Raw genomic sequence first — 12,500 nt, 5'->3', positions numbered from 1 at the left:
ACGGACCTCCATCAGGGTTTCCCCTGACTTCGTCCTGACCAGGCATAGTTCACCATCTTTCGGGTCCCAGCGTGTACGCTCTTGGTGCGCCTCTTCTCGCAATGAGAACGAGACGCCCCGGGAGTGCGGGGCGGCAGCCGTAACGACCGCCCATCCTCCCTTGGTCCGCGCAAGGCGGACCTTCACTTTCATTGCGCCTTTAGGTTTAGTTAAATCCCAATGACTCGCGCACATGCTAGACTCCTTGGTCCGTGTTTCAAGACGGGTCCTGAAAGTACCCAAAGCTATAGCGTCGCAGATCGGCGTTTCAACGAGGTCTGTCCGAGAACACCTCAGCGAACAGCCACCCGGGGACGGGACCGGCACCAGGTCCGATCACCATCACGACGGGCGCGCTTGCCGAAGGTCGGACGCTAACTGTGTAGCGGCCCCGCGCCATCTGTATACCGTCGAGCGAGCCGATCGGGAAACACCACGGGTTCATTCGGCGAACGGCGAACCGTCCGAACGAGCTCCACCGCGGGCCTTAGACCGGCACTCAACGGATCGCGACGTCCTACAGGGGGAGAAGTGCACGCGTTCGACGGCAGATCGACAAAACGAAAGGTGCAAACGACGCGTACGCCATCTGTCACACGATCGTCCAGCGCCGCCATCGAGTCACGCTGAATCTCCCCTTTCGACCTTTCGGGTTTCTCAGGTTTACCCCTGAACGGTTTCACGTACTATTGAACTCTCTCTTCAAAGTTCTTTTCAACTTTCCCTCACGGTACTTGTTCGCTATCGGTCTCGTGGTCATATTTAGCCTTAGATGGAGTTTACCACCCACTTAGGGCTGCACTCTCAAGCAACCCGACTCTGAGGAGAGATCCTCCCGTTATCGGCAGCGGTCGCTACGGGCCTGGCACCCTCTATGGGCTGTGGCCCCGTTCAAGATGGACTTGGACGCGCCGCACGATCTCGGGATGACGGATCCTCCCTAACACCACATTTCCCGGCGTCCGGTTTCGGCCGCGGGATTCGGTGCTGGGCTTCTCCCTGTTCGCTCGCCGCTACTGAGGGAATCCTAGTTAGTTTCTTTTCCTCCGCTTAGTAATATGCTTAAATTCAGCGGGTAGTCTCACCTGCTCTGAGGTCGCATATGAAAAATAAAAATTTTTCATTCGGTCATTTCGACGATCACGACACGTCTCCCATTCCTTGCTATACGTGTTCGTCATTTTTCTTTTTAAAAAATGGCTAAGTTTACAGAAACGCTTACGATCTGACGTCTGTCGCGATTTGCATTACACGTCTCGGACACGACGACCGTCTATAACGTTCTCAACCTTAAAACGCCATTTTTTTTTTTTAAATGACGACATGTTGAAGAAATAGGACGTGCTACGCCGAAAGACCAGCCAACAACTACAACAAGTAGTAGTTGGTCGCTTTCGCGTCTTAAGATGTCGCGCAAATTTACTCGCTGCACGAGAAACGCACACAAACACACGATTCTACGACACACCACGCAAGAACATGTGCCGACGTAAACACTTTCGTATTTATGATTCGCAAGGTGGACGTCCGACGGACTTTGTAAAAAAAAATACAAAGCATACCCGTCCCGTCCTTTTTGACGAAAAAACACGCTCGAGTAAACGTCTCGGCACACGTTCGAGGCGTGCGTCGTTATATCGTGACGTAAGTGACGATCACGTACATTAATGAGTACCTATTCGACGCGTCGTAACACATCCAACACGCTCCGACGTTTTCGTCCGAAAACGAAAACCGAGCAGTCTTTGAAATTGACACGACCCTCAGCCAGGAGTGGTCCGGGAACATTATATCCGAGGACCGCAATGTGCGTTCGAAATGTCGATGTTCATGTGTCCTGCAGTTCACAAGTTGACGCGCAATTAGCTGCGTTCTTCATCGACCCACGAGCCAAGTGATCCACCGTTCAGGGTAATCTTTTTAAAATTTAAACGCTCGTTCCACAAGAACCCCGATCATGCCGATCGTCCAGCTGTCTATACACGTCTTGCAAAAATTTTTGCGTACGTGCGTACATCCGAAACGAAAATGATCTTCGTGGTTCCGAAACGTGCCACGTCTAAAATTTCGGTGTTGTGGTATGGATATTTATGATTCTCGCTCTTAATTGTCTTTCGTCCGTACTTTCTCGTCTGAAAGGGAACGCGATCGTCGGTCTCAGTTTTACGCGTACGAAAAAATTAAAAAAAATATTAACCCAAACACAAATTTGTATCCGCGCACCGAAAAAGAAGCACTTTTCTTTTTCACGCGGTCTCCGCTTTTACACGCAAAGTACGAGCATGTATGTGTGAAGATGGGACATGTTCGATACGATTTTAATTAGGAATTTGCCAATTTCCTTTTTCTCAGCAATAATTTTAATAAATAATGCTGCTTTCTCTCATAAACTACATTTTCGGTAGTTTTCCTTTATTGTGTCTTTCATTTAGTGTGCGTGTGTGTGTGTCAAGCACTTTAAAAAGTGTGACGAAGAGACGGTTTTTGATCGATCGGAATGAACACATCATTACATCATCGTACTCGTTATGAAAAAGCGAATTAGTATCCGCCGTAAGCGAAAAGAGATTTTCGCGGGCGGTCTTTGTGTTCGTGTTTCAATTTTCTTTCTATATTTTTTCGTCGCCAAACCGAAGACAGATCGTGAATTTTGACGAAAAAATTTATAGACGTGCCAGACTGAGCGTCTAACATAAAATCCTCAAGTTTACCGTTCTATATCGTGACTTAATGACGATTGACGGTGTATATAATTTTGAAATGGTGCAGTCGTACGCTCCGTAAAGAGAATTTTACCGTTTCTAACGAAATCACTTTACCACATCTACCAAAAACATTAAAAAAGCAAGGTGTGATGTGTGTGCGATCGCTCGTTTAACGGCGCTTTCAAAAAACTCTTTGAAGCGTCTAACGACGAACATCATTCACGCGAATCGTAGAATCGGGAGCGTTTCTCGCCGGTCCCGTAGCCGGGCGTAAATCATTTAAAACCCACGGTGTCGTAACCTAATTCGACACCTGCGATTTTCTTCTTTCTCGACTACTCTGCTACATCCTCTCCGTGTGTCCGAAAAAAGAGGACTTCTAACGTCTTTCGACTTTCGCGGTGGAGTTCACAACTTTCCGCGATCCGGTCGAAAAACCGAAAGCGTCCCTCCTTCTTTCCATCATTGGAAAAGATCGAGAGATAGTACAAAAAAAATCAAAAAATCTAGGTACCCGAAGAAACAGCCGTATGCCCGAGCGAATTCGGTTTTTCTCGTTCAAAAAAGGTGAAAAACTCGATCGCAAGGACCGGCGCTGCGGGCCAGCGTAACGCTATTGTTTTTCCGAATATGTACGATTCGTAGTTCAAAACGTCGTACACACGGTGTTTCAAAAAGAAACAAGCAACGGCACGACAAAAGATCGTGCCGTCGACTCCATGTCATCGACGACGGTGTTGTAAAAACATAAAGTGTACATCGACACGATCAAATGAAAATGCATAATAATAAATTATACATATGTCAAAATTCGTGTGTACGAGGACACGTTAATGATCCTTCCGCAGGTTCACCTACGGAAACCTTGTTACGACTTTTACTTCCTCTAAATGATCAAGTTTGGTCATCTTCCCAGCGACATCGACGACGTCGAAACGCCATCGCGTACCGGTCCGAAGACCTCACTAAATCATTCAATCGGTAGTAGCGACGGGCGGTGTGTACAAAGGGCAGGGACGTAATCAACGCGAGCTTATGACTCACGCTTACTGGGAATTCCTCGTTCATGGGGAACAATTGCAAGCCCCAATCCCTAGCACGAAGGAGGTTCAGCGGGTTACCCGGACCGCTCGGTCAGGGAGGACACGCTGATTCCTTCAGTGTAGCGCGCGTGCGGCCCAGAACATCTAAGGGCATCACAGACCTGTTATTGCTCAATCTCGTGCGGCTAGAAGCCGCCTGTCCCTCTAAGAAGAATTGTTTGTACGCCGACAGTAAAAACCGCGCACGACCACCGGGCGAACCCAGGATCGACGGGCCTTTGGGATGTCGAAATACGCCTATTTAGCAGGCTAGAGTCTCGTTCGTTATCGGAATTAACCAGACAAATCGCTCCACCAACTAAGAACGGCCATGCACCACCACCCACCGAATCAAGAAAGAGCTCTCAATCTGTCAATCCTTCCGGTGTCCGGGCCTGGTGAGGTTTCCCGTGTTGAGTCAAATTAAGCCGCAGGCTCCACTCCTGGTGGTGCCCTTCCGTCAATTCCTTTAAGTTTCAGCTTTGCAACCATACTTCCCCCGGAACCCAAAAGCTTTGGTTTCCCGGAAGCTGCCCGCCGAGTCATCGGAAGAACGTCGGCGGATCGCTAGCTGGCATCGTTTATGGTTAGAACTAGGGCGGTATCTGATCGCCTTCGAACCTCTAACTTTCGTTCTTGATCAATGAAAGCGTTTTTGGCAAATGCTTTCGCTTCTGTCCGTCTTGCGACGATCCAAGAATTTCACCTCTAACGTCGCAATACGAATGCCCCCATCCGTTCCTATTAATCATTACCTCGGGGTTCCGAAAACCAACAAAATAGAACCGAGGTCCTATTCCATTATTCCATGCACACAGTATTCAGGCGAAGTTTTAGCCTGCTTTAAGCACTCTAATTTGTTCAAAGTAAACGTGCCGGCCCACCTCGACACTCAATGAAGAGCACCGCGGCGGGATTGAGTTGGGCCGCCCTCTCGAGCTAAGCCCACCGGCAGGACGTCCCGCGGCACGCCAGTTGACACCGCGAACGATGAACCGGCGGCGCGGGACACAGATTCGACTACGAGCTTTTTAACCGCAACAACTTTAATATACGCTATTGGAGCTGGAATTACCGCGGCTGCTGGCACCAGACTTGCCCTCCAATTGATCCTCGTTAAAGGGTTTAGAGTGTACTCATTCCGATTACGGGGCCTCGGATGAGTCCCGTATCGTTATTTTTCGTCACTACCTCCCCGTGCCGGGAGTGGGTAATTTGCGCGCCTGCTGCCTTCCTTGGATGTGGTAGCCGTTTCTCAGGCTCCCTCTCCGGAATCGAACCCTGATTCCCCGTTACCCGTTACAACCATGGTAGGCGCAGAACCTACCATCGACAGTTGATAAGGCAGACATTTGAAAGATGCGTCGCCGGTGCGAGACCGTGCGATCAGCGTAAAGTTATTCAGAGTCACCAAGTTGTACGATGACGGAGACCGCCACCGATTGGTTTTGATCTAATAAAAGCGCTCCTTCCGTTTCCGGTTGGAGCTCTGTTTGCATGTATTAGCTCTAGAATTACCACAGTTATCCAAGTAAATGTGGGTACGATCTAAGGAACCATAACTGATTTAATGAGCCTTTCGCGGTTTCACCTTAATTTGGCTTGTACTGAGACATGCATGGCTTAATCTTTGAGACAAGCATATGACTACTGGCAGGATCAACCAGGGAACTGCGTTCTTGTTTTAAAATAAGAGAGTTTTAGTCTTTCTTTCCTTCTAGTCATATAAGCTACAATAATCGTAGAATTTCGGAAAGACACCTGCTGCTCTTATAAAAAACTGAACACTTTCCTATTATTGTTTTGAAGAAAGTGTGCGTGTCTGCGAAACGAAAACCTCGTAAGAAGAGACGTAACGCCACGCGATCTTTCTGGATGGAAAATTTTTCGACATTTTTCTCACATCATCCTTGATTGAATCTCCTGCAACAATTTTATTCTTATTCATCCGTTCTAAGTTGTCGTCGTCGTCGAAATAAATAATTTGTACACACTTCGGGGTACACGTTTGTCAAAATTCATGAAATGCAACGTAACATTTTTACTTTAATAAATTTTTACAGTGCATTCAGATCGACTAAACGAACAACGACGGATGAATTGATTTATGGATTTTTATTTGTTGCGACTCATCGGAGGAGAGAGTGAAGAAAAAATAATCCAATATCATGGTTACGGAATAATTTTCTATGACTTTTTCATCCTTGTTTGAATCTTGCAACAATTAATTTTATTCATCCGTTCTAAGTTGTCGTCGTCGTCGAAATAAATAATTTGTACACATTTCGGTACACGTTTGTCAAAATTCATGAAATGCAACGTAACATTTTACTTTAATAAATTTTTACAGTGCATTCAGATCGACTAAACGAACAACGACGGATGGATTACTTATTTTTGTTGCGACTCATCGGACGAAAAGTAGAAACATAATCCTCCATTGTAATATAGTTTTTACGGAAAATTTTTCTTTTATTTTATATCCTTGATTGAATGCTGCATTTTATCCGTCTTTTTTTCGTCAAAAACAGAGATCAATGCGATTCATCGGACGAAGAAATAATTTCCCAGTTCAAAATTTAGAGATTTTTGGGCACATCGACTTGAAATTTTATCGTAAAGAAAAAATATCGTCGTCGACAAGCAAAAGTTCAAACATTCTCCATACTCTTCGCTAGATTGAAAGCGACGGTTTATTGTGAGATTTCTCTTTAGAAATATTCACACGTTACGAGTTTATGAAATTTTATTTATTTCAAAATTCTCGCTCGGACTTTAGTGAGTTGACGCATTTGTTAATTTTTGGTCGTTCTGACACGAACACATAAAATCTTTGATTGCATTTGGACCGCTAACATAGAAACGCTCGCCGCATCCGCAATCTCGCTGTGCATGGTCAATGGCAAGATTTGTCATCCCTCAAACGATGGTGGGTCCACAGGGTACACATTCCGGCCATCGTCCCAACTACGGGTAAGTCGCGGTGTACGAGAGGTAACAAGATAATCGGACGCACATAAAATCACATTTCGATCGTACGCTTTTGTCCGCTGCTACATACCACCACTACTATCCCTATATATGCCAGCGCGGCAGCGTTCAGCTCTGAATCACTCGATGCGCGAAACGGTCGAAATCCCATAGCGCGCCGGCCGCTCGCTATGGGCGAGGGGTCGGGTAAATCGGTCTGATCGCTCGGTGCAAAAGTCCGTTTGGGTACTTAGAGACGGAATTTTAAAATTCTGATTTCGCAGATCAATTTCAAGGGTCATTAGGACTCGAATGCCGTTAACGGTGTTTTGAAAAAAATATTTTTTACGTTTTTACGGCATTTCGACCGAACACCTCAGTTCCGACTTCGGACTTAGAATAATTTTCATCAAAATTTCGAACGCCTCAGTTTCCAGAGGGTTTTAGATCCCGTTTAGTTAGGGGTTTGAAATTATCACAGCCACCCTTGTTTGGTGTTAGTTCGACCGTAACTTTTGTTCGTTTGCATTTAATTTCGATTTTTCTCGGACTTTTGGTCAATGTAAATTTATCAACCGCTACACTTCCGACTTCGGACTTAGACGAATGAGCGCCGAACGCTACAGTTTCGACTTCGGACTTAGAAAAATTTCGCTCGACCGCCACAGTTTCGAATTGGACTTAGAAAAATTTCGGTCGAACGCCTCAGTTTCGAATCGGACTTAGAAAAATTTTGGTCGACCGCTACAGTTTCGACTTCGGACTTAGAAAAATTTCGTTCGAACGCTACAGTTTCGACTTCGGACTTAGAAAAATTTCGCTCGACCGCCACAGTTCCAACATGAGACTTAGAAAAATTTTCATCAAAAATTCGATCACCTCAGTTTCGACTACGGACTTAGAAAAATTTCGGTCAACCGCCACAGTTCCTACTTCGGTCTTAGAAAAATTTTGATGAAAATTTTGAACGCCTCAGTTTCCAGAGGGTTTTAGATCCCGTTTAATTAGAAGCTTGAAATTATAAAATCTACCTTCTATCGATGTTAGTTCGACCCAAACATTTGTTCGTTTGCATTTAATTTCGATTTTTCTCGTACTTTTGGTCAATGTAAATTTGTCAACCGCTACACTTCCGACTTCGGACTTAGACGAATGAGCGCCGAACGCTACAGTTTCGACTTCGGACTTAGAAAAATTTCGTTCGAACGCTACAGTTTCGACTTCGGACTTGGAAAAATTTCGCTCGACCGCCACAGTTCCAACATGAGACTTAGAAAAATTTTTATCAAAAATTCGAACACCTCAGTTTCGACTACGGACTTAGAAAAATTTCGCTCGACCGCCACAGTTCCTATTTCGGACTTAGAAAAATTTTCATCAAAATTTCGAACGCCTCAGTTTCCAGAGGGTTTTAGATCCCGTTTAATTAGGAGCTTGAAATTATAAAATCTACCTTCTATCGATGCTAGTTCGACCCAAACATTTGTTCGTTTGGATTTAATTTCGATTTTTCTCGGACTTTTGGTCAATGTAAATTTGTCAACCGCTACACTTCCGAGTTCGGACTTAGACGAATGAGCGCCGAACGCTACAGTTTCGACTTCGGACTTAGAAAAATTTTGTTCGAACGCTACAGTTTCGAATCGGACTTAGAAAAATTTTGGTCGACCGCTACAGTTTCGACTTCGGACTTAGAAAAATTTTGTTCGAACGCTACAGTTTCGACTTCGGACTTGGAAAAATTTCGATCGAACGCCACAGTTCCGACTTTTTTTCGAAACTGTAGCGTTCAGTCAAATTGCCGTAAAAACGTAAAAAACTTTTTTTACAAAACATGGTCGACAGCATTCGAGTCCTAATAATCCTTGAAATTGATCTGCGAAATCAGAATTTTAAAATTCCGTCTCTAAGTACCCAAACGGACTTTTGCACCGAGCGATCAGACCGTTTTACTCTACCCCTCGCCCATAGCGAGCGGCCGGCGCACTATGGGATTTCGATCGTTTCACGCATCGAGCGATTCAGAGCTGATCGCTGCCGCGGCGGCATATATAGGGAGTACTGATGGTAAGTGGCAGCGATGACGGACAAGTACGCACGATGAATGGATTGACATGAAATCAAATGTGCGCGTCCGTACGATCTGTTACCTCTCGTACATCGCGACCCCGTTTAATGATATTATGCTAAATTAAAAATAAAAATACATCGATGAAATAAAAAGTGGTAAATCTCTAGAAAGACAATATACCGCTGTGAATAAAAATTTCTCGATGAATAGCGAAATGTGAATTAGTCCGCCTGTAACGTGCATTTTGCGAACGAATTAGCTAATTCACCGCTAGTTAAAAAACGTGACCACCCAGTGCTCTTATCCAAAGTCGTCTGCAAATGAGATGAAATTAATAATCTTGACTCTAATGCAGACGACAAATTGAATTGAATAATTTACTTGAATAATGTGACGGATCTATAAAATAAAACACAAAGCCCGAAACACCAAGCAGTAAAAATCTCGATTATTGTTCCGCCCGTTGAAAAACAAAAGATCCGTCACATGGTAAGCAGAACTGGTGAAAATTGTGAAAGACTTGTTTCTCCTCCGATAACAAGCTTGAATTAAATATGATCAAGTGAATGATATTGGAAACCAAAGAACGAAACTGAGGAGAAGCAAATGTTCAGTAATATATTATGAATAATTATAATATTAATATAAATAATAATATTATATTAAAAATGGGAATTGTATGTGGTTGATGGAAAAAGTTTTTTTTTCTGTTGACCGCTACAGTTCCCAATTTGGACTTAAAAAAAAAAAAAAAAAAAAAAAAAAAAAAAAAAAAAAAAATGTGTATACGGAAGGTAAAAAGCAAAAAATAAAATATTTTATTATTTTTTTTACGGGTCCCTACCGCTACAGTTCCCACTGAATGTGTCCTTTTCGCGCTAAGTCCATGCAGTCGCTACAGTTCCGAAACTGGACTTGTAAAAATTTCGACATTTTTGAACGCATCAGTTCCGAACGAGGTTTCAAAACTGTAGCGTTCGGTGTAAACGCATCAGTTCCGAATGAGTTTTCGCAACTGTGGCGTTTCATTTTTGTGCTTTCATGGTTGCATAAACAATCGCCAGTGTGAACGCTTCAGTTCCGAATGAGTTTTCGAAACTGTAGCGTTTCATATTTCTGCTTTCATGGTTGCATAAGCAATCGCCAGTGTGAACGCTTCAGTTCCGAATAGATTTTCGAAACTGTAGCGTTCAATGTGAACGCTTCAGTTCCGACTTTGGACTTAGAATAATTTTCATCAAAATTCGAACGCCACAGTTTCGAAAGGGTTTTAGATCCCGTTTAGTTAGGGACTTAAAATTATGACATCCACTTTCGATTAATGTTAGTTCGGTCCGAACTTTTGTTCATTTCCATTTAATTTCAATTTTTCTCGGACTTTTGGTCTTTGTTAATTTTGTCCTTTCGAAACTGTAACGTTCAAAGTGAACGCCTCAGTTCCGAATAGATTCTCGAAACTGTAGCGTTCAATGTGAACGCTTCAGTTCCGAATAGATTCTCGAAACTGTAGCGTTCAATGTGAACGCTTCAGTTCCGAATAGATTCTCGAAACTGTAGCGTTCAATATGAACGCTTCAGTTCCGAATAGATTCTCGAAACTGTAGCGTTCAATGTGAACGCTTCAGTTCCGACTTTGGACTTGGAATAATTTTCATCAAAATTCGAACGCCACAGTTTCGAAAGGGTTTTAGATCCCGTTTAGTTAGGGACTTAAAATTATGACATCCACTTTCGATTAATGTTAGTTCGGTCCGAACTTTTGTTCGTTTTCATTTAATTTCGATTTTTCTCGGACATTTAGACTATGCGAATTTTAGATTTTTCAAGCTGTAGCGTTTGGCGAGAACGCCGCAGTTACGGACAGGTTTTGTGTCAGACTTTCAATAATCTGAAAAAACTCCGAAAAAAGAAAATAATTAGTGTTTTCATGGTTGCATAACAATTTAAAATTCATGCACAAAAATAATCCATCTATATTTCCGTTATTCAAGAATGCAAAGGAAAGACGAAAGTTCGGCAACAATTAGTTTCCGCGGTTGCATAACCATTCAAACGTTATGCTTAAACACAATCCATTTACGATATATAATAAAAATAAAGCTTTATTATCAACTTTGAAGTCCATTCTATTGCTGATCTTTAGACCTATAGATTAGGTCAAGATGTCAAATGTCAAAAAACAACTACAGGTTCCTGTATTTGTAGCAATGCTGGCGCCATCTGTAGAACAGTTACCTAAACTTGAAAGTCAAAAAAATTACAGCTTTCTGTAACTATTAATGTTGGTATCGCCACCTGTTAGTCGAAAACATAATTTAGTGGCGCCATCTATATGACAGGTCTGGAACTTCAGAAATGTCAAAAATTACAAGATTCTGGGTTAATTTACGTATTTTTCTTGAATTTTAAGCATAATTTGACCTGACCTGACCCTAAAATGGCGCCATCTATGTGTCAGGTCTGGAACTTCAGAAATGTCAAAAATTACTGTTTTTTCCTTTATTTTACATATTGTTTTTGAATTTTGGCGCCTATTTTAACTCAAAAATGGCGCCATCTATATGACAGGTCTGGAACTTCAGAAATGTCAAAAATTACAAGATTCTGGGTTAATTTACGTATTTTTCTTGAATTTTAAGCATAATTTGACCTGACCTGACCCTAAAATGGCGTCATCTATGTGTCAGGTCTGGAACTTCAGAAATGTCAAAAATTACTGTTTTTTCCTTTATTTTACATATTGTTTTTGAATTTTGGCGCCTATTTTAACTCAAAAATGGCGCCATCTATATGACAGGTCTGGAACTTCAGAAATGTCAAAAATTACAAGATTCTGGGTTAATTTACGTATTTTTCTTGAATTTTAAGCATAATTTGACCTGACCTGACCCTAAAATGGCGTCATCTATGTGTCAGGTCTGGAACTTCAGAAATGTCAAAAATTACAAGATTCTGGGTTAATTTACGTATTTTTCTTGAATTTTAAGCATAATTTGACCTAACTGACCCTAAAATGGCGCCATCTATGTGTCAGGTCTGGAACTTCATAAATGTCAAAAATTACAAGATTCTGGGTTAATTTACGTATTTTTCTTGAATTTTAAGCATAATTTGACCTGACCTGACCCTAAAATGGCGTCATCTATGTGTCAGGTTTGGAACTTCAGAAATGTCAAAAATTACTGTTTTTTCCTTTATTTTACATATTGTTTTTGAATTTTGGCACCTATTTTAACTCAAAAATGGCGCCATCTATATGACAGGTCTGGAACTTCAGAAATGTCAAAAATTACAAGATTCTGGGTTAATTTACGTATTTTTCTTGAATTTTAAGCATAATTTGACCTGACCTGACCCTAAAATGGCGTCATCTATGTGTCAGGTTTGGAACTTCAGAAATGTCAAAAATTACTGTTTTTTCCTTTATTTTACATATTGTTTTTGAATTTTGGCGCCTATTTTAACTCAAAAATGGCGCCATCTATATGACAGGTCTGGAACTTCAGAAATGTCAAAAATTACAAGATTCTGGGTTAATTTACGTATTTTTCTTGAATTTTAAGCATAATTTGACCTGACCTGACCCTAAAATGGCGTCATCTATGTGTCAGGTCTGGAACTTCAGAAATGTCA

General features: G+C 42.3%; 3 non-coding genes across 3 annotated transcripts in view; all 3 read right to left on the bottom strand.

Annotated features, from left to right (window-relative positions):
- The window catches only part of LOC148165365 (large subunit ribosomal RNA), a 4,039-nt gene extending 2,901 nt beyond the window's left edge, over nucleotides 1-1,138 (bottom strand). Inside the window, exon 1 of the ribosomal RNA XR_015771539.1 lies at nucleotides 1-1,138. This exon is cut by the window's left edge and continues 2,901 nt beyond it. This is a non-coding gene — a ribosomal RNA (large subunit ribosomal RNA).
- A 658-nt stretch (nucleotides 1,139-1,796) lies between these two features.
- Nucleotides 1,797-1,953, bottom strand: LOC148165364 (5.8S ribosomal RNA). The gene has a single exon (XR_015771536.1). It is a non-coding gene; the product is annotated as a 5.8S ribosomal RNA (ribosomal RNA).
- A 1,622-nt stretch (nucleotides 1,954-3,575) lies between these two features.
- On the bottom strand, nucleotides 3,576-5,496 carry LOC148165363 (small subunit ribosomal RNA). Its single transcript, XR_015771537.1, has one exon. It is a non-coding gene; the product is annotated as a small subunit ribosomal RNA (ribosomal RNA).
- Between the last annotated feature and the right edge of the window lie 7,004 nt (nucleotides 5,497-12,500).

The sequence above is a fragment of the Gnatocerus cornutus genome, unplaced genomic scaffold (assembly GCF_029298725.1).
Source record: "Gnatocerus cornutus isolate USDA-ARS CGAHR unplaced genomic scaffold, icGnaCorn1.1 ctg00000355.1, whole genome shotgun sequence".
Classification (NCBI taxonomy): Eukaryota; Metazoa; Arthropoda; class Insecta; order Coleoptera; family Tenebrionidae; genus Gnatocerus; species Gnatocerus cornutus.
The sequence above is the reverse complement of the archived record's forward strand: the minus strand, read 5'-3'. Positions and strand labels throughout refer to the sequence as shown.